The 22,592-nt window shown below is 40.3% G+C and overlaps 1 protein-coding gene across 4 annotated transcripts in view; it reads right to left on the bottom strand.

Moving 5' to 3' along the window:
- Nucleotides 1–22,592, bottom strand: part of RALYL (RALY RNA binding protein like) — a 655,965-nt gene that overhangs the window by 65,487 nt on the left and 567,886 nt on the right. The gene's annotated exons all lie outside the window — the stretch shown is intronic.

The raw sequence follows: 22,592 nt of genomic DNA, 5'->3' as shown, positions 1-22,592 counted from the left end.
CTCAATATTCCATTCTTTACGCCATGCCACAAATCTGTAGAAATATAGAGCAACTATTTTGGAATTTCAAAATTAGACAAAAATAATTAAATTGCTAATTGTTGTTGGTGATTGCCTGAGCTCTTAGTTTTGTTGTTTTAAAAAAAAAACTTGTTTAGTTATATCAAAAGATTTTTATACTGTCACACTCTGGTCTTACTGACCAAAATACCACATTGATTGTAATAATCTTTTATTGGGTCCAAAATTTCAACAACTGCAGTAAAATCACACAGAAAGAAGGAGTACATGTTTTTCTCTAGTTTTAATCTTCATCCTGAGAAACACCAGCAGTTGACTTAAAAAGTAGAGGCGTTCTCTGATAGGCTACCCAGGGTTACCTATTTCCATGTCAAGACTGTTTTGTGTACTGTGAGTGAAATTCACCCTAAAATAGAAGGCTCATTCAAGGCCCTTTATGCTAACTAAATCCTACTGCACTGGTGCATGGAGAAAGGTCCAAGTGCAGCATCTGTACAGAGGTCTTTGCACACCCTCCATTTGCTGAAGGATGTTATACACTGGTAGCAGACAGATAAGCAGAGAAGTGCCATTGGGATGGAGCAAAGGAGGCCATTTGATTCACACATCTGGCAATTGAGTAGCTGTAATCACTTGCATACCAGGTATAGGCAACTGCAGATGCTACTTCACTCCATAGGCTGGAACAGTAGAGATGGAGAGGCTACAATGCAGCAATTTGGGCAACCCCCAGAGGGAGGGAATGAATTGCGTTTTACACCCCGCCCTTCCCAACCTGTGATTAGTTTCCTGGAGAAAGCTTGTTTAACTGAGTCTTTGAACAGGGAGCTATGAATGCCATATTATTAAATCCCATGTTTTAAAAACTTATAGTAGCAATACAGTTACCCAAAAATGTCTATGGCACTTTAGGAGTGACATCTATGTGCTATCATCCTCTGTTCTTTGTGGGACATTTCTGGGCACAGACTTAGTCTGCTATCTCATCTCAGAAATGGGGCTCCTCAGCCCACCTGCTCTTAGCCCAAGGACTAACACTGATCCCCCAAGATATTCAGCTACTTAAACACACCCCTGTCACAGAACTCTGCCCCAAAGATGTGAAACTTCTGGTAGACAGTGTAAAGCTACTCTTAGGGGCACACAAGCATAAAACACACACTTCGTCCAGAGTCTAACACATTAATATTCTTTTCCTTAACCACATAGAGCTCAGGAGAGTACGGATCAGACAAAAGAATAAATGTCTTAAACTGCTATGTCCTCACTAGCTTGCCCTTCTTTTGTGAGTCCTTGGGGACCATCTTGGTGCAAAGAAGGCAGGCAAGCAGGTAAGGTGTTCTCAACTCATGCAGAGTGTTACATGTGGGGTGACCTCTCTCACTCATGAAGTCCCTTCCCCACTTTGTGAGACCTTGCTCTCTCCTGCCTCATGCTTGTTCTTTCTGTCTGGCTTCCTCCATTCCTGCATAGCTTGCTATTTAAACTCCTGGCCACCGTTGTTCTGTCTTTTGGATAACTTTCCACAGCTCCTTCCTTCCTCCATCACTTCAGAGGAGTCAGCTACACTGGTTTTCCAAGGATGCTGCTCATTATCCTTTAGGTGTTTGCACTTGAATAGGGTCTTTGAGACCGAAGCACCACCCCCATTGGATCTCTGTCTGGTGTGCTCCTGCTATTGCATCTGTCAGTGATGGTGGATCCACATATATATATAGGCACTCATTATACAGAAGTTTTTCATAATACCACTTCACACTATCAATCAGAATTCATAAGATGTACTGACATAGCCCCAGTTCATCACAGTAAGTTTCTAGCCCACGTGGTTGTCGATAAGAGATTGAAAATATGAACCATGTGTACCTGAGAAGGCTCAAAATTAAAAAGAATCCAAAATGTGTTATTTAAACACCCTCATGATTTTCAAGTCAATTTCATGATTTTGGAGGGAGCTGATTCATGATTTTTCAATGCTTGACAATACTGTAATAATGAGATGACACTATAAGAGACCCATATATTCTCCCCAGCTACAGCCTTAATTGCTCACACTTTTCCATGCCAACAGTCAGTCACAATGATTTAGTCAGTGCTAAACTACAGAACATGAAGCTGCAAATTAGCAGATGACCATTGGCCCAAAGATCAAAGTGACTGCAGGGCTCTTAACCTCTTGAGAGTTATTCCTTAGCAACCAACAAAGTTGTGTAACAGATGCTGCAGGCATTCACTTGTACTGTCTAGCTTACCAAATATACAGCGAGCTGGAAGCAGAGAGAGGTTTAAACAATCCTGTGGACTGGAGGAATCAGCAGTTTCATAATGGTACTGAAAACTGGCTGATAACCTACCCACAAATATATGCCATCTCTGCAGCATTAACAACAGCACTGCATAATGCTACTAACAAAATGAAAGACACAGTAAAACACCATGTAATGCTCACTTTGAGCCCAAATAAAACTCATCAATGAAAAAGTAAGATGAATTCCTGTTAAGCTCAACATCACTTAAAAAAAATCCTGCTGGAATTGGTTGGCTGCTGCTGGAGATGCTGTATTTTTAAACCACATTCCACTTTAAATTCTGCAGTCTTTAAGAATAAAGGATTCCCTTAGGGCCAGATTTTCACGTATAATATTGAGCACAGGCACATGAAAGTTGAGTATCAGGAGTTCTATGTATTTCAGTCAAGAAAATGCAAAATTATGCCTTTCTATGTACCTTTGAAGTAAGATTAGATTTATTAATTATTAAGCTCTTATTTAAATTAGGATATTGTTCTTTTTGTGATGAACATTCTGTGGCAGCAAAACATTTTATAAACTAGGATCAAATTCTGCTCTCATTTACTTTAAAACTTAGACAACTCAATTGACCTCAGTGGAGTAATGGAGAGCAAAATTTGTTTTCAGTAATTTTATTGCAGTAAGAGATTGAATCCTGCATGTGATTTACCCTGTAGCTAATATCCCTTTTTTTCTTCAGTACAGAGATTTATTTGCAAATTGAGTAAATCTTTATAAAACAGGCACAATGCATCTTAATACAATTGACAGCACTATCACCACTAACACCATCAATTGCTCCTTTGTTGTCAATGCTTGATAAAAATATTCAATACTAAAACAATATTCTTTCAATCCAACTGTCTTTAGGAGGTACTTGTCAACACAATGATTTAAACTAGTAATTCAGTCATTTGTAAAATCATTTCTCCTCTGACGCAGAATGATTGCAAAAAATAGTATCCTTTTCAATAAAAAAAGGGATTGAGCCTAAGTTAAACTGACATCTAAATATTAAAAATTGCAGTAAAAAATTTAGTTGGGGAGCTGTTTGACCTATGTAGGGAATTAACAATGCAATATACAGCCTTTCACCTCTAAACTGTCAAGCTGAATCCATCTTAGGCTGGTAGTTACTAAAAGCCAGTGCCACCCGATTGATTTTCTGTGGTCTATTTGAAATAAATTGGAGATCTCACTCCAGTTCTTAGTGGACAGGAGTCCAAATCCCACAAAAACAGCAATACAATTGGCAGTAATTAGCATATTAATTGACAAGCTCACCACTGAGGCCAAAGACTGAAGGAGCAGGGGGACTCAATTACCATCTCTATAATAGAGACACTCCCATTTGTCAGAGCTGAGACACATTGAGAGAAACTTATTTTGCAGCTCATGCTACATATGTTCTGGGGATAAACAGAAAACAGTCTTTAGAGTCTGCTTTTTGCTGACATACTTACTGTCAAGGGACAGTCATTAGTGATTTCTCAAACTAACATTCTGGAAGGTTTCTAGGAAACCAGAAAGTGCCAGAGGACAAAAAGGAATTATAGAAAATGTAATTTTAACTTATTTCTGTGGTGCAGTTCACCTTTTCAAGTAGGCAAGGCCCCCCAGTCAAAATGCTTGGAGATGGTAAAGTTTCAAATTAGCTGATTGCCTGGAAATTTAAATTATTGGCCAATTTTAATTGTTTGTGCAAATTTAGACAAATCAAAGGGTCCAATATGTAAATACTAATTTATGTGTATAAAATTAAGGCTGGAAAGACCCAGGTAATCATTTCAAAAGTTCTAAGATTTCCCTTTAGGTCTGGATTAGGAAAAGAAGGGAATAATTAGAAGGACTGGAAGGCAAATTGTTACAAAGGAAATTGACAAGATCAGCATGGTTTGTTTGGAGATCACAAAGGAACACACGTTCCTGAGATATGGTCATTTATGTAGACTATTTCTGATTTCTGTGGGAAAATCAAAAGGATTTCTTAAAATCCAACACACAGGAACTGCACCCTGTATGTAATAACAAAGCTAGTTTCTCTATTGCCTTCGTATTTGTAGGCACAATTCAGTCGATTCTACCTTTTAAATAAACAGCTGCTCTAGCAAGCCTGTATAAATTTAATAAGGGCCCTATTCTGGCACTCAGAAAAGTGAAAAGGAGTTTCCCCATTAACTTTGTGGGAGCTGGTTGGATCCATTGGTTGTATGTACCATTAGGAAATATTTGTACTCCATATTCAGAAACACATTCACAAGATGAAAGCAGTTTGCCACTAAAATGTGATTGGGGAAAATCCTGAGCCTGGTGACCAGCAAGAATATTGAACAAGCCACTTAGGCCCCATTTTTCAAAGTGGAGTATGCAACGTTAGGCCCTTCCCTGGGATTTGTGAGGATTAGTCAAAGCTTGTAAAGCACACCAAGGAACAGATTCTTCCCAGCAGAGGAACTCCACTCAGGGCATATCAAGAACATCAGTGATAAGGCTCTCTGATTCGGAGAAACAATTGGCCCCCGTGTCAGAGCAGCATAGGGTGCATGAGAGGTGCAAAAGGGCTGGATCTCTAATGGAAATGTAGCCCAGAGAATGTCACATGCTGTATAAGTGCTAAGTATTACTAGTGTTCCTGCTCAAAAATGCCTGTTGTGCGTGTGTGCACAATGCATGCAACTGTGCCTGTTTCAATGCTTTTAGAAACCAAATGCTGCATCATTACTTTTCTAGTTCAAGAATCCTAAATAAATCTACTTACTGTTTCCATGTCTTTCTGCCCACTCGGTAAACTATTTTTTCGGTCATCTGATGTAAGCTCCAATTTCTTACATTTTCCCCAGGAGAACATTAGACCAAAGAAATGAAAAAGTTTTCTACCTTACCATTTCCCAAGGTGTCCTTTAATTGGATAGAGCAAGTGAGGCCAGCCTTGATGCCACTAGAGTATTTTTTTAGCTCAAGAGTAATGAGCTTCTGCCCCTTAAAAATTTGTTCTGAATGCAATGTATTCAGGATACTCCTGTCAAACTGTACACATACATGATTGATTGATTATCCAATTTATTGGTAATATTGCACAGGTCACAGGAGTGCCATTTAACTCAGTTTGACAAGTGCAGAAGAGTGTCATTGACAAGTATAGGGATAAATGACGGATTTAAGCTTTTCAAATGTTGTTACAGCATTTCACTGAATGGCAGATTGATAAATTAAAATTACAGTTGCAGCATCAGACCTGAAAGAATAACCACTTTAGATTACAAAAATAGAGCTCTGGAAACTTTGTATACTCTCAAGAGAGGTAGCCTGAGAAGCAATGAATGCAACAACAACAAAAGCACAGTATGTAAAGGATTCATTAATTACAAGATGATAATTTCAGAGTTTATAAAAACAAAACAACAACAACAAACTCAAAGGCTGGCTCTTTCTCCCTTTACATAGAGTCATACAATGCTGATACTAAACCACTGAAATTAAGTGGGTTTGATTTTGATCTGTTACACAGTATTTATACCAGTGTAAATCTATTGACTTTGATGGAGTTACTTCTGATTTAAACCAGCATAATGGAGAGTGGAAACAGGCCTATTATTGCTGGACAATCAAAAGACAATATTTGGTTGCTCAATATTTTATCCTATTCTACAGCATTGTTTTTTTTCAAAAGTGCAGTTGGCAAGCAGCATACAAATTATCAATATATATCAACAGATAACTCCAGGCAATAATTGAAATACTATATCTATGTCCTAGTCTAAATATAAGGAATCACTATTTTATCTCTGATGCACTGTATAGTAAATGTTGGAAAATGATGACATTTTAATGGCAACCACTGTACCTGTCAACTTCTCAGAAAACCAAATTGGTATAGGAAGTGGGAGAAGAGTTTCCCCTATAAAAGAATGCTTCCAGAATCTGGCGAAGGATGTGCTGCTTCACTTTTTTTCACAAAAAAGAAAACAAGAATGGTATGAGAGAAAGAATAAAGGAGGCAAACAGAAAAAAAAAAGAGAAAAAAGAGGGAAATTACTTACCTTTACCCCCTGCTTGGTAGCCTTTCTTCTTTTCCATTCCCAGCATACATGCATGCATGCTTTGTCCAATTACCTTATATTCTTGAGCACTCACACTTTTTTGTAAAGATACGCTATCTGCTCACCACTTGCTCTGGGTAAATAGTATAGTCAACATTTTCTATCTGTTATAGTTGCTCAGACAGGGCTTGAGACTCCAAGGTACTGAGCACTTTGTTTCCATTCTTCAGATCGTTTAAGCACCTCATGAGTTATCCCTTCTACAAAGAGACCAGTTAAAAAGTGGGCATGGAAACAGAAAGAGAAGCCAACATGGATTGCCCACGCTGTCTATGAGTGAGTGAAAATGATCATTCACGGTAGTGGTGTCAGACATTTCAAAAGAAAGCATCAGAAAAAATTATCTGTCTCCAACCCTATTGCTAAGTCTGTCATCCAGGCCTTCATCAATCTCCTGTCCTGATTATTGTAACAACCTTCTTTTAGGCCTCTCTGACATGCAAGTTGCCCCAATCTTGTCCATACAAAATGCAGCTGCCAAGATCTTCCTTAGGACCAACTTCTGTTAGTGAGAGAGACAAACTTTCAAACTTACACAGAGCCCTTCTTCAGGCCTGGGAAATATACTCAGGCCTTGGCTACACTGGCACGTTACAGCGCTGCAACTTTCGCTCTCAGGGGTGTGAAAAAACACCCCCCTGAGCGCTGCAAGATACAACACTGTAAAGCCTCAGTGTAATCAGTGCCGCAGAGCTGGGAGCGCGGCTCCCAACGCTGCAAGCTACACCCGTAGAGGAAGTGGTTTACATGCAGCGCTGGGAGAGCTCTCTCCCAGCGCTGGCACTCCGACCACACTCACACTTCAAATCAAGTATAGCCATACCCTCAGAATGTCACAGCTAAGGGTATGGCTACACTTGAAATTTCCGAAATCTCCCAGCGCTGCACGTAAACCACATCCTCTACGGGTGTAGCTTGCAGCGCTGGGAGCTGCGCTCCCAGCTCTGCGGCACTGATTACACTGAGGCTTTACAGCGCTGTATCTTGCAGCGCTCAGGGGAGTGTTTTTTCACACCCCTGAGCGCGAAAGTTGCAGCGCTGTAAAGTGCCAGTGTAGCAAAGGCCTAAATAAAAGGTTGAACAAAATGTTTAGCTTAAGTAGCTAAGAAATATTTGAAGGGACTATTCAAAGTGAAGTAGCCTGTTAACACCTCTCCAGTCAGACAGAAAGGGGAAAAAACAGCTGGGGTGGGGGTTAGTGGGTTATAGATTGTTGTAATAAGCCACAAATCCAGTCTCTGTCTCTCTTCAGCCCAGGTTTTTTAGTATCTAGCATAATTATTAATTTAAGTTCCCAGACTTGTGGGAATTTAAATTCATAACTGAAGGTGTTGTATAGGTTTCCTTTGCGGACTGTGAGGTCAGATATAGAGTGATCACTTTGTGAAAAGTGTTCACCTATGGGTGATATGGCATTTTTGTCTTTTATAATTTTTCTGTGTGAGCTCTTTTGAGAGCATAGTGTTTGTCTCATTTCACCTCAAACACAACACCAATTTTAAATTCAACAACAAACACTGTCCAAAACCATGGACAGTGGTGGGGGGTCCTTTTGGCACTTTGGCGGCGGGTCCCGGGGTGGGTCTTCAGCGGCAGGGACCCCTCTGCCGTGGGTCTTCGGGGCATTTCAGCGACAGGTCCTGGAGTGGAAGGACCTCCCGCTGCCGAACTACCATGGGAATAGCCATGGTTACTATGATGGCTCCCCAATACACCAACCTCTTCATGAGTTACCTGGAAGAAGAATTTCTGAACAAATGTACTACAAAACCAATGATACACTTGAGATATATCAATTATAATTTCATCGTCTGGACAGATGACCTAAACTCCCTCATAGGATTTCCACTACAATTTCAACAACCATCAGCTCGAATAACAACTATGTGGGTGAAAAAATACAGTCACTACACTCTTGAATGATCTCATACCAGGGCCGCCCGGGGGGGGGGGGGGCAAGTGGGGCAATTTGCCCCGGGACCTGCAGGGGCCCCCACGAGAGTTTTTTGGGGACCCTGGAGCAGGGTCCTTCACTCGCTCAGGGGGCCCCGGAAAACTCTCGTGGGGCTTGGGCCCCCGGAGCTTCTTCCGCTCCGGGTCTTCAGCGGCAATTTGGTGGCGGGGGGTCCTTCCGCTCCGGGATCCACTGCCGAAGTGCCCTAAAGACCTGCGGTGGGGAGTCCTTCTGGCACTTTGGTGGCAAGTCCCAAGGCGGGTCTTCAGTGGCAATTTGGCGGCGGGGACCCTCCGCCACGGGTCTTCAGAGCACTTTGGTGGTGCGTCCCGGAGTGGAAGGAACCCCCGCTGCCAAACTACCGAATCGGGGGCCCCCCACCGCTGAAGACCCCAGGCCCCCTGAATCCTCTGGGCGGCCCTGTCTCACACAGAAAAATGATAAAAGATAAAAACGCCATATCACCTGTAGGTGAACACGTTTCACAAAGCGATGACTCTATATCTGATTGATCAGTCCTCATCCTCAAAGGAAACTTGTTTAACACCTTCAAAAGTTGAGCGCTGGAGCTTAAATTCATAACTTTGCTAGATACTAAAAATCATGGACCGAATAGGAAGGACACTGGATCTATGGCTTATTACAACAATCTATAATCATTTACATCTTGCTCCCCAGACCTTTTCCCCTTTACCCTCTATGACTGGAGAGGTGTTAATGGGACACTTCACCTTGAATGGTTCCTTGGAATATGTACGCAGTGTTGTTGTAGCCATGCTGGTCCCAGGATATTATAGGTGGGTGAGGTAATATCTTTTATTGGACCAAATTCTGTTTGTGAGAGAGACAAGCTTCTGTGCTTACAATAAGCTCATCCTATGTTAACTACTTACACTAAAAAATCTGTTGCACCTTGTATTTAGCTGTGACACTCTGAATACCTTTCCCAGACCTGAAGATGAGCTATGTGCAAGTTTGAAATTTTCTCTTCCTCGACAGCAAAATTTGGTCCGATAAAAATATTGCCTCACTCACCCTATCCTTCTAATATCCTGGGACCAACATGGCTACATCACCACTGCATATGAGATCTTCCTTGTCTATCAGTGTTACAATGTCATCCCTCCCTCTGAAAACTTCCACTGGATCCCTCTCTTCTATCCCATCAAACCTTCTTGTCACTACATTCAAATCCCTGCATTAAGCTTCTCCTATTTTACTTATTTGCCCATAATTTTTTCACATGAATAATCTTTGGGTTGTCCTCCAATATACTGTAAATCTGTATTATCTAATTCCCATGTAAACTCCTTGTGGTGGGGACTAAACGTAGATATGATTTGTACAACAATGAAGAAACTGAGGGTGCTTAATAAGTAATGAATAATAAATAATAGTAGCCACATTCCATTCCAAGCTACCTCTGTGTAAATCCAGAATAACTAGTTGAAGTCAATGGCCTAAATCCTGTTATTTACCTGAGTGTAAATTGGGATTATCTCCAATTCCTTCAATGGATTTACTCCAATTCTACTCTGGTATAGCTGAGAGCAGATTTTGGCCAAATATTCTCAGCTGGAGGTGACATGTGGCACTAGAATGCAACAAGATTCTGTGAAATGAAACATTCCATTGGGATACTGGCCTTTTTGCTAGTCTATACATACATAGCAGATATATGTGAGAGCACTGCTAAGCAACATTCCCAGTACATTAAGCTCCAATGAAGCAGTAAAACAGATACTCCTGTTGTTTTAGCAAAATACTCATGGGGGAGAATATTTCATTATATTTTCTTATAGTTCTTATCCTTTAAGAACATAATACTAATGTACTTTTATAATGCGCTTTATGCAATAGCTGTTATATCTAGTAATATTTTAATAAATATTTTCTTCCATTTTAATATAGCATTCATAAATGGTGTCTGAGTATACAGTGTTACCTGCTCCAGAAAAAGTGAAGATATGTCCATGATTGTTAAATTCTAATAAATTCAATCCCACAATTGGAAAGACATTTGTCACTATGGTTAACTGAAATACATTAGTCATCATGTTTCTAAGACAATCAGCCCTTCCTTGCCTGTGAAACATAAAATTACATTACATTTATAACACTGCAAACTATTGCTTGAGAAAATTAATGTACTAATATATATATGACACCATAAGTAAATATTTAGAGAAAGTTTCGTTTGCAATGTTTATATCACTACAGGTAAACCACACTATACTTCAGCAGTACAAAAACATCTTAGAGTAAATTTGCTTTTGTATTATTATAATTTACTTCTCAGTTTTGCCTACGGCATACTGTCCTATAATCCACAAAACTCTGTGAAGGAATTGAAACTGTTGAAGTCTCTCTCTCTTTATATATGCTTGCTGATCTTACTTCTAGTATCTTCTATTTTCTCCCCAGAAAAACACATTACCATTACTCAACAATATTGGATTTACATGGTTGTGAAGTTATTTTTCTATGAATGCTTTACACAGCATGATGGTTTTATAGCCTATAATGTATCAGCCAGGACATGAAATGTGTCTACCTATCGATGCCTAGATAAGGTCTGGTTGAAATCAAATGGCATTTGAGCACAGATATAAAGTATGATTGTGTTTAATATTTTCAATTGACTATACGGGAGAATTTCATTTTGCAAGGAAACAAAGCTTTACACAATATCTAGCAACTACTTTTATAAGTACAGTAGAGATGGGAACAGTTTGATTCAGTATGATGCAAAGGATCTGTTTCAGAGTAGTAGCCGTATTAGTCTGTATCCGCAAAAAGAACAGGAGTACTTGTGGCACCTTAGAGACTAAGAAATTTATTGTAGCATAAGCTTTCGTGGGCTACAGCTCACTTCATCGGATGCATGTAGGATCTGTGTTAATGAAGTCTGATTCTTTCTGCTGCATTGACTTCAGCATCCCAAAAGTTGCAGTTTCATTTCTCTTGCTTTAGAATCCTTCAGTAACACAAAGTTCAATAGCACTGGTCAAATTAGTTTCAAATAAATTATCCAACTAATTTAGCCCTTTTTTTCTGCCTGTGATTCAATCCTTGTTTCTGTGAATATATTCATTATTCCTAGATACTTGACAAATAGTTCATGTGAACACATTTCAGCCTCTGGGTTGTTTGTGCACTTCTGATTATTGGCATTTGTTATTCATAGGGTGTCTGTGGTTTGGAAATCTAACTGTGGTTTGTGCTCCCTGATTAGATGATAGGAGAATAAAGAAGAGCAACTGTCACTACTTCAGTAGGAAGACTTTGACACATAATTACTCATCCTAAAACTCATGAAAATGTTGGGATTCACCAACACTTTCAGAAATTAGCTGGTGGTTGTCTGAATAATATGATTCCATGAGTAGCCTTGGAATGAACTTGTCCCATTCAGTTCTTAAAATATCTTCACCTCTTTTTAGAATGATTTAATCGGCTCTGAAACCCAACTTCACTAGAACTAGGCCTTGGCTAACTTTAACTTTAAATAATGTAATGAATAAGGATGGGCTTAATGGTCTGTAGTCACTAAATAGTATCTGCTGGTGATACCAGAGATAAAAAGCAGAGGCGGCTGGAAAAATGATCTGTTTTCTGCATTCTGCCTGTTCTCTCAAGGATTGATCCTGCATCCCTTAATTACCGTGAGTAAGGACTGTAGGATCCCTGTGATGAAGCTGAGAAACCTCACACCACCCATCTGTACCTACAGACAATGCCACGACTGGAGGGAGGAGAAAAGGAGAGAACTTGTCTCAGTCCTGGGCTGACTGGCCAAAAGGCAGGAGTTAGCTGCCTTCCCATATGAAGAGAGCATCACTAGGAGCCTGACGGCTGGGGACAGCCTCTGGGGAAGTAGCACTGAATCCCTAACTGAGGGAGACTGCTACAGAGATGGAGGTGTACCCAGGATCTGAATGAATTGTGTGACTGAGACACTGTGGGGCTAGGCCCCATCAATCTTACTGCTGCCCTGCCTGGAGGGAGCTGAGGCATGTCAGAACACTGCAAAAAGTCTACAAGTGGCCACTACTTGAACTGAGCCATTATAGTTCAAACAGTCTGTAGAGGCCACACCCCAAACAAAGTGACAGCAGTAGGAGGCAGCCCAGGGCAATGGACTTAGACTCTGCTGGGAGGTCCCTGTTCAGGCACTGCTTCACAGGGGGCCCTGGTGGGGAGAGAGAGTCCAGGTCCACTACCATACCTCCTTAAGAACTGAGGTACCTCTGTCAGAGAAGTAAGGGGCGGGAAGTCAGCTGTGCCAACCACTAGACAATCTGACCTTCTGAGCACCTTCTTTATTTAAAAAGTTTACAACTATTTGTAACTATCTGACATTGCTGTTGAAGCATGGGTGTCAGTGAACCAGAAAAGCTAAAAGGATATTCGTACTGTCCACACGCATGGTATCTGCTGCCTAGATGGATGCTGATGATAATAACACCACAATTTGTAATTCAGTATTAATGATCAGAAAATATATTATACTTGTTAATACAGTACTAGATACTGACAAAATGAAAATACAAATGAAACTTTAAATGTGTATTTACTGTATCCAAACCTGAAAGAGCAGCACTGGCTCCTGTCTCACAGGGCTGGGTCCAGTTCCCCAGTCCAGGTGTATGGGGTCACAGTACTACTCAGGTTTGGCCTGGGGATCCCTCTGTTGTGACCGAAGGGTTGCCAGACCTATTTTCAGTGAGTGGCACTGTGACCTCATGTGCCAGTTTGCAACACCACTTTGTTTGGGAGCTCTCTCAAATGAAGGCCTGGGGCAAACTGCCCTGGCCTGCAACTGTTACACTTGCCACAGCTGCCAACTTTCACACAGTAAATAAGTTTCACAATAAGCCAAAAATCAAGCTAATCCCATTTCAAAACAAGGCCAAAACAAGCCAATCCCTAAGGATTCCAACACTTTATGTGACTAGATCCTCCCGGTATGCAGTCTGGGACTGTGGTGGGCCCGCTGTGCACCCTTGACTCTCTCCACCCCTTTGCCCCTGCTTGACCCCCTTGCCTCTGCTTGCCGGGAGCCAATCAAAAAAAGAAGCAACAAGAAAAAAGCTAGAAGCCAAAAACTAGCCAACAAGCAACTCACTAGCCAATTAAGTCTAAAGAAGCCCAATTTTGGGTTTTTTTTTTGCGGGTTTGGCATGCCTGCACAGCGTGTGTATTGTTGTGGGTGCCACAGTGCTGCTGAGTTCTCTCATCCCCTGAGTTTTCCTTCAGGAACTCCTCATACATTGCAGTTTCCTCTCCCCAGAGTTCTTTCCCTGCCTCAGCTCCCCCGTCCCGCCACTGGCACTCACCTTATGGTACATGTTTAGGAATTAGTAACAGACACTACCAAGAATAGGTCTCTGTATCCTGTGTAACTGTGTTTCCTCAGCTACTGTGTTTATGGCATCTGTCTTGTTTGTACATCTAGTGAACCCTGTGTAAGGAAGTGTTCGCCAATTCTGTATCGTGTATGTTGAAAGGAAACTGTTTCTAAAACAGCAGAGAACACTGAAGAAAACAGTGTCTTCATCACCACACTCCGGGTCCCAAGCTACAACCCGTTTTTGTTTTGAATTGAGTAAGCCCTCTTTTTGCAAGGTAGCACTACTTGCTCTGCTTTGCCATCCAGTTGCTGCTAGAGGAAGGAATTCTCCTCTCTAGCATTGCCTGCTACTGTAGTCAGGAGAGGCTCTGGATGGGGAGGCCAAAAAGGCGTCAGAGCCCTGAAAACACTTTACTTTTTGTGAAGCCCAAGCACTTTGATATGTAGCAGGAGAAATTCAACATGTTTTCCGATGACCGCAACAAAATAGGCTTTTTATCAAGGCCAATGAGCAGCAAAGCTGGAGCAAGAGGCCCTCTTGTATAGATGGGACCAGGATCCTTATCTGCAGAGGGTTACTATGCTATTGATTTGATATTAACCCAGAGCATAAAAATGCTACTTATATATTGATAGCAGAGAAAAAGTAATGGAAAGGTAGTCTTGGGTAACAGAAGTGAAGGAGACAGAGATAAAGAGAAAGGCAAATTGAATAACCAGGAGAGGGAAAAGTGATCTCATGCTCGATTGCCTCTCTCAATTATGAAGTGCAACATAACTAATGATTTTAAGGTCAGAGAGCTGAAGAGGGATTTCTTAGGGTGTTCATTCAGTGAGTTTGTTGCTAATAAAAGTTAATGGAATTAGAAAAAGCTTTCCTTGCCCAAAGTATTAGTCATTATATATATATATATATATATATATATATATATATATATATATATATATATATATATATATATATATATATACACACATACATGTGTGTGTGTGTAATGGAAATAATAAGGAAAATAAATACACATTTAAAGTTTCATTTGTATTTTCATTTTGTCAGTATCTAGTACTGTATTAACAAGTATAACATATTTTCTGATTATTAATATTGAATTACAATTGGGGCAATATTACTGTTATTTAGACTGCAGCTGAGTGTAACAATAAATAAGCTGGAGTCTCTATGCATACAGAGACAAGATGAGAATACCAGCAGACTGAGAGAGGCTGTAACTGGAAATGGAGCCACAAACTTTCTATCCAACTCAGTAATCTCATATTTTCAGGAAGATCCTCAAGCAGAGAGCTCTGTATGAACCAGTATGACAGCCAGTGCTGTGTGTGGATGAGGTGATTATTAAGAATCTTAATTAGCCCGATAGGAAACATAGAATATTAAATCTTCAATCTTGTGGAAAGCTACTGGGAATGTTGTGTATCCAGTAAAGCTCTTTTAAAGTATAGCACAGTGATTTGCAAACTTTTCCATACGAGGACTCTCTTTCTGTACTAGCCTCCCGCCCAGTTATCTGGGATCTAGTTACACCTCCTTCCCATTTAGTAATAAGTGAAATGCAGGGTCATTGTGAACCCCCTGACATCTGAATGTGACACCCCCCCCCCACGTTGCTGCTATACAAAATGCAAAACTCAATCTCTCCCACTTTGTTTAGGATGTGCCCTGTATTTAAGGTAACTGTTTCCTGGGCAGAATAAACTCCAAGCACAGAGCCTGAGATACGGTTGCTACCTTGCAAACAGGGAGTTAGAATTATTATATTCAAGTGTGTGCTCCCTCCTCTCACCACCTACATGCCCTGAGAATATTATTCACACTGAGCAGCTGGCCCACACATAAGAATGAAAGGAAGGGCTGCAGAATTTGTTAAGTTTTTAACTATTAATTTGAAAAGCTGCCTTCTCCCTCACTCTGGTTATCCTCCACTTTTCTCTTCTCAAGGACAATATTTTCCCCATTGACAGTTAAAAGTTGAAGTGGAGCATCAGGGATAGTGGACTCCCCCTTCCCATCAGCCAGTCAGGGGTTAAGGTTTTGTGACATTGTTATCGAAATAATCTTGCTGTGTTGCCATGGCATTCTTATTCTGCTTCATGCTGTATATATCAAAGAATTAATGAACTTGAACAAAAGAACCTTTACTGAGCACCTTAGAAAATAGAAAGATCTGGTTGGAATATTAATCAAAGGAAATAGCTAATTCATATAGGGCCTGATTGCTCCTTCTGATGGGAATTAAAAATCTGCAAAGCTTCCTCTGGAAGACCTTTCTCCAAATAGTTCTGAGGGGTGACTTTGCACTGCCTTCCAACCTTGAAACCAACAGGAGGCTTTTTCCCCAGAACTTGAAAATCCATGGAGCACCTAGCTGATCTATAGGATCACCCTGTACCTAAGAACTGGCTTTGGGACCCTCCCTTTTTAGCCCCTAGGTAAAATGTCTCCATTTGGTCTGCAATGCAGCCAGGGCTTCCTCAGCTTATTGTCCATAACATAGAGGCAAGCAGCAGAAAGTTAACATAGACTCAGGCTCAGACTGCATTAATTCTTATCCGAATTCCCTGTGGGACTCAAATGAGGTGCGGGTCTGAGAAGGTGAGGATAATTCACATATTCCTCCAGACTTCCCTTTTCCTGTTCCCTATCTAGGTGTAGTTCCCTGGACTCCCAAAGCTTCCTCCATGGGCTCTTGGACAGGAAGGAATGGTGCAGGAGAGAAAACTAAATCCCGGCACCATGAAGCCAGGAGCAAATCTGCACTAAAATTCTAGAGAGACATTCCCTACTAGTTTTTTTTTTATTAGCAGTCATGAGGGATATTTGCAAAAGTCACTAGAGAAGGGAATGCAAAATTAAAATAAAGATTTAGGAGGACTGGCCATTGATACAGTAAATGAATAAACAGGTTACATTTAGCCAACACTAAACATGCTACTTAAGTTTCAGCACAGATTATTATATATCCCTCTAAGGCAAATGAGCTGAAGGTATAATTTGATTTCTGAGCTGTTCCTATATCTAAACTACAGACTCAGGATGCAATACCTATGTCTTAGAAATGCGCAAAAATTGCAAAGGTTTGGTTTCAAATTATGCTATATATGCAAGATTTGTTGTGTGTTTATTTAATTCAGAAGCTTGCATTATAAATAATGTTGAAAGATTTGATATTAAGCAAGCATCAAATAAAACTTATAGAAATAGCTTTGCCAGTAGCAAGAATAAGGATTTTATGTAGTTTTACACTCTGAACTTATGGGTACAAATGTGGGGACCTGCATGGACACTTCTAAGCTTAATTACTAGCTTAGATCTGGTAACACTGCCACCACCCAGAATTCCAGTGTCTGGGGCACTCTCTGTCCTCCCAAAACTTCATCCCCTCCCTGGGTTGCCTTGAGGGACTTTACCAATTCCCTGGTGAACACAGATCCAAACCCCTTGGATCTTAAAACAAGGAGAAATTTACCATCCTCCTCCTTTCCCCCCACCAATCCCTGGTGAGTCCAGATACAATCCCCTTGGATCTTAAAACAAGGAAAAATCAATCAGGTTCTTAAAAAGAAAGCTTTTAATTAAAGAAAGAAAAGATAAAAATCTCTGTAAAATGAGGATGGAAAATGCTTTACAGGGTAATCAGATTCCTATAGACCAGAGGGCACCCCCCTAGCCTTAGGTTCAAAGTTACAGCAAACAGAGGTAAAATCCTTCCAGCAAAAAGAAACATTTACAAAGTTGAGAAAACAAACATAAGACTAACACGCCTTGCCTGGCTAATTACTTACAAGTCTGAAACATGAGAGACTGATTCAGAAAGATTTGAAGAGCCTAAATTGATGTCCCATCCCTCTCACTCCCAAGAGCGAACACCACCACCACAAAGAGCACAAACAAAAGACTTCCCTCCACCAAGATTTGGAAGTATCTTGTCCCCCTGTTGGTCCTCTGGTCAGGTTTCAGCCAGGTTTACAGAGCTTCTTAACCCTTTATAGGTAAAAGAGATATTAACCCTTAACTATCTGTTTATGACAGTGAGGGAGTAAGTTTACAGCAGGAATCGGCATTGCTGGTTTAAAAGTATCTGAAAAAATTCAAATTTTTGTAGCCTGAAATTTTCCAGAATTTAGTCACATACACTGCAGAACAACACTGCAAGCTTCATCATCCCATTCAATCAAAGTTTCCCCACTTGGTTCTAGTGGGACCTCTCCTGGACCATGATTCAAAAAAGCACCTCTTTTCAGGACAAAACCTAACCATGTGCTTTCCTGAAGTGGGATCCTCCTGAGGATAGTGTAGCTCATTCAGATGATGGAGTCTCTATCAAAAAATGTGTCAGTGCCAATTTTGTTTGTGATTTTTCATAAGAGGACAATTATTCACTGTGTAAATTCTCATTTGCACATGGAGTTGTTCCAGAATAACTTTCAAAGGGGATTATGGTAAAGCAGAACAGGGCCCTCTTTTTCTGGAATAGAAGTGTCCACACATGGAGTTATTCAAGAATAACTATTATGCGTTAAACTCAGACACATATCTTAATCCGAATTAACTCTCATGTGTAGACAACCCTTTAAACTCTGACCACCAACTCATTTCATATCCCACTCCATCCCATCCCAGCCCACTTGCCCCATCCCCAGATAATCCCTCCTCCAAACATGTAACGTTTATCACAAATGACTAAACTTGAAAAAAGATCTGAAAAATCAGCAGTTTGGATCTCATTTTTTAAACAACTGCACAAAAGGAGGAGAAATAGCTTGACTCTCAGCTGACAAGACGTTCGAAGCGAATGGATTTTCAAAGCCAATCACTGTGAAGAGCTACTGCCTGCTTATCACGTAAACCTATTCTGTGCAGCTGGCAGGGGCTGAAAGCCATAAAAAAAAAATCAGCCGTATTTCTCTCTCTTCCTTTTATGCCCCTTCTGAATGGAATCCAAATGTGACATATTAAATGGTAGCAAATAAGGCACAATTTTTTAGCAGTGAGGGTAATTAATCACTGTAACAATTTACCCAGGATTGTGGTGGACATTTTAAAATCAAGACTGGATGTTTTTCCAAAAAACAAAAACAAACAAAAAACCCCTCTAGTTCAAGCAGGAATTAATTCTGGGAAGTTCTATGGCCTGTGTAATAAAGCAGGTCAGGCTAGATGATCACAGTGGTCCCTTCTGGCTGGGGATAATCACATCTTCTTTGTTCAGGAGATGTAGGGACTATGACCACATGTATTCCAGGTATTCAAATTGCCATAGGAGGTGGTGAGGGGAAAAGAGGAAATGGGCATCATTCTCCTCCACCTTTGCCTGTGGAAATGACCATCCTTGGAAAGGAGAATAAACATCACACCATTCTAAGGGCTTGTCTGCATGGAGACACTCAGGAAAGTTAATCCAAAATAATTTTCGAAGTGCATTAAGGTAAACAGAATAAAGAGTTTGTCTACATGGTGTGACAATGTGCACTACAGGTGTATGATTTCTAAAGCACACTAATGTATTGTGCGCTAATTGGTGAACGTGCACCCTGCTGGCACACACTAAAAATTCTCTAGTGCTTGAAACAGTGGTGTGAAAGTCCACCAGTGAACTTCTAGTGCATGCCAGCAAGGTCTACACAGACCAATTAGTGCATAACACATTAGCGTGTTTTAGAAGTTGCACCTTGTAGTGCACATTGCTGCACTATGTAGCAAGTCCTACAGCTACTGTTATGGTGAATAAAGCCTGGTCTACCCTAGGAAATTAGGTCAGAATAACTATTTCACTCAGGGGTGTGAACAATCTACACCCCTAATGACACAGTTAAACTGACCAAACCCCTGGTGTAGACTGTGCTAGGTTGTTGAGGAATTCCTCCTTGACATAGCTACTGCCTCTTGGCAGGTGGATTACCTATGCCGACGGGAGAAGCCCTTCTGTCAGTGTAGGAAGTGTCTTCACTGAAACACTGAAACAGCACAGCTGTAGCGTTTTAACTGTAGACAAGCCCTAAGAGTGTTCTCACAGGGGCTTGCGGTGCTTTAGAATCATAGACTTTAAGGTCAGAAGGGACAGTTATGATCGTCTAGTCTGACCTCCTGTACAAAGCAGACCACAGAATCTCACCCACTCACTCCTGTATCAAACCTCTAACCTATGTCTGAGCTATTGAAGTCCTCAAATCATGGTTTAAAGACTTTGAGGTGCAGAGAATCCTCCAGCAAGTGACCCGTGCCCCATGCTGTAGAGGGCAGCGAAAACCCACCAGGGCCTCTGCCAGTCTTCCCTGGAGGAAAATTCCTTCCTGACCCCAAATATGGTGATCAGCTAAACCCCAGACACCTAGGAAAGAATTCTCTGTAGTAACTCAGATCTCACCCCATCTAACATCCACTCATAGGCCATTGGGCATATTGACCGCTAAGAGACAAAGATCAATTAATTGCCAAAATTAGGCTAAGCTTAGTCTTGAAGCCAAATATGTCTTTTGCCCCCACTGCTCCCCTTGGAAGGCTGTTCCAGAACTTCACTCCTCTGATGGTTAGAAACCTTTTGTCTAATTTCAAGTCTAAACTTCCTGATGGCCAGTTTATATCCATTTGTTCTTGTGTCCACATTGGTACTGAGCTTAAATAATTCCTCTCCGTCCCTGGTATTTATTCCTCTGATATATTTATAGAGAGCAATTATATCTCCCCTCAGCCTTCTTTTTGCTTTAGCTACACCTCTTTAAATTCATACCTTTAGTTAATTCAGACTAATTTTTCTGAGTGTCCCTGTGTAGACAATCCATGAGTCTCTGCCTATGCTCACCATAGCTCCCACTGGGGCAGTACAAGTCCTCATCACTTCTACACACGTCTAATTAGCCTTTGGCATTTAGGTTGCTACATTTAATATTGCTTTGCACTAGCATGCACACATACAAATGCACAAAAGCAATCATGAAGATCCCTATTGGTCATTAGCCTAGACACAGCAATAATAAAAAATAATAATAATAATAATAATAAAAAAGTATAATTATCATTCGCTAGCAGTAAAATGAGAAGGTGAAAGCAAGTCTCCACTGCACAATGGAGATCAATGAAAAGCTCACCTGCAGAACCAAATCATCTGTAAGCAACCAAAATTAATTTAGATAGCTGCTTTGTCCTACTCTAAATGTAGGGGACATTACAGGATACACACGTGCTATTCTAATTAAGGTTGAGTCAGCAACTCTATAACAAGGACTTAATGTAGTTTAAGGGGTTTGTGGCTTCAACTGTCAATCTGGCTGAAACTTGCAATCCGACGTCTCAGCATGGGAGCAAAGTCTCTGAACAGGTTAAAATAAAAATCAGTTTGCAGTTAGGTGGAGTAAATTCCTGACTCAGCACTAAAAAGGAGACCTGTTTGCTCAGGCCTATGACTCAGCAAGTCTGCTTCTTCTTCCTGGCTATGTAGAAATTGCAAAAGGCAAGTATTAGGTAAGGAAGTTACAGATGGGGGAAGTTATTGCATTTTGACATATGATAATTACAACTGAGGAAAACAACGTCATATAAAAAGAGATGCCTTAGACAAACCTCTGCACAGTTCTGCATAGAGCCTAGGTTTCATTATTCAGATGATCCCTCCTGGGAAGCAGCTGGTTTGAGCAGTAAAATCACAGAGTTGTTATGTTGTGTTGGGGGTAAATTGACTCTACAGAGTGGAAGCTAAAAACAAATGCAGTATTGTCAACCCCAAACATTCAAAAATCATGATAGTCTCCCAAAATTATGTGCTTATAACTTATTAATTATGAGATATTTTTCTTTATCTGCCTTCTGGTTTTTGAGCCTCTATGGTACACGTGTGCCAAGTTTTGATTTTTTTCCCTACAGCCACAAAGGATATAAACTTATTTTTTAAATGAAAACAGATATTTTCATCTAATCACCTGACGTCAGAAGCTGGGGCTTTGAGAAAAACACCAAATATCATGGTAATTGATAAATTGTGAGAATTAGCCACACAAATTGGTGAAACAATTCATTTGGTCATTTCAGATTATGCCAGTGCAAGAATAAGAAGAAAGTTAAAAAAACATTTTATTCACTTTAGACATTTCTGAAAACCTAAGGGAAAAAAAACAAATTAAATTATATATCAAAAGTAAAAAAAAAAGCAATTAATTCAAGATATGACCAAACAAATCTTAGTTATTCTATATGGCAGAAACGAATAAAGATTAGGCATAATGTGGCATACATTGATGCATGTAATTTTATTCATGCAACAATCCCATTTTCATCATTGATACAATTTATAGGAGTTGGGTTATTTGTGGACAGAAATGTTTGCAGAATCTGGTCCCTATTTTCACTACATTTTTGACTCCATGACTAACATGCTTCTTTTGTTTGCTTTTATTTTATATATACAGATTATGGAGCATTTCTTGACTCCTTGGTTTTATACCATGGTTTGGAAGTTACAGATCATTTATGTGCTCAGATTAGCTCTTACCTGACTACTTTGCACCAGGACCCTTTGCCTGTTGTATATATTCTTAGCAGTATACAATACTACAGTTTTGGGGACTGAGAACCAAAAAGAAAGCATGAGGGAATGAGAAGAGACCAAGAAGATAGAATTGGATAGAAAAAAACAAGGACAGTGAAGTGGAAAGAAGAAGGAGAGAAAACAGTGCATTAGAGTAGATTTAGAGAGAAGTGATACTGATACAGGGAAGACAGACTAAGAAGAGTGTAGCTGTGACTCAAAAATACAATACTAATACTTACCTTACAAACATAGGTGCATTTACTAAGTGAGTACTGTTTTCCAGAATACAACATATTTAACGATAATGTTTTAAACAGATAAATCAATTGCTTG

Source organism: Gopherus evgoodei, chromosome 2 (assembly GCF_007399415.2).
Source record: "Gopherus evgoodei ecotype Sinaloan lineage chromosome 2, rGopEvg1_v1.p, whole genome shotgun sequence".
NCBI classification, from domain to species: domain Eukaryota; kingdom Metazoa; phylum Chordata; order Testudines; family Testudinidae; genus Gopherus; species Gopherus evgoodei.
Note: the sequence above shows the minus strand (reverse complement) of the source record. Positions and strands in the feature narration are given on the sequence as shown.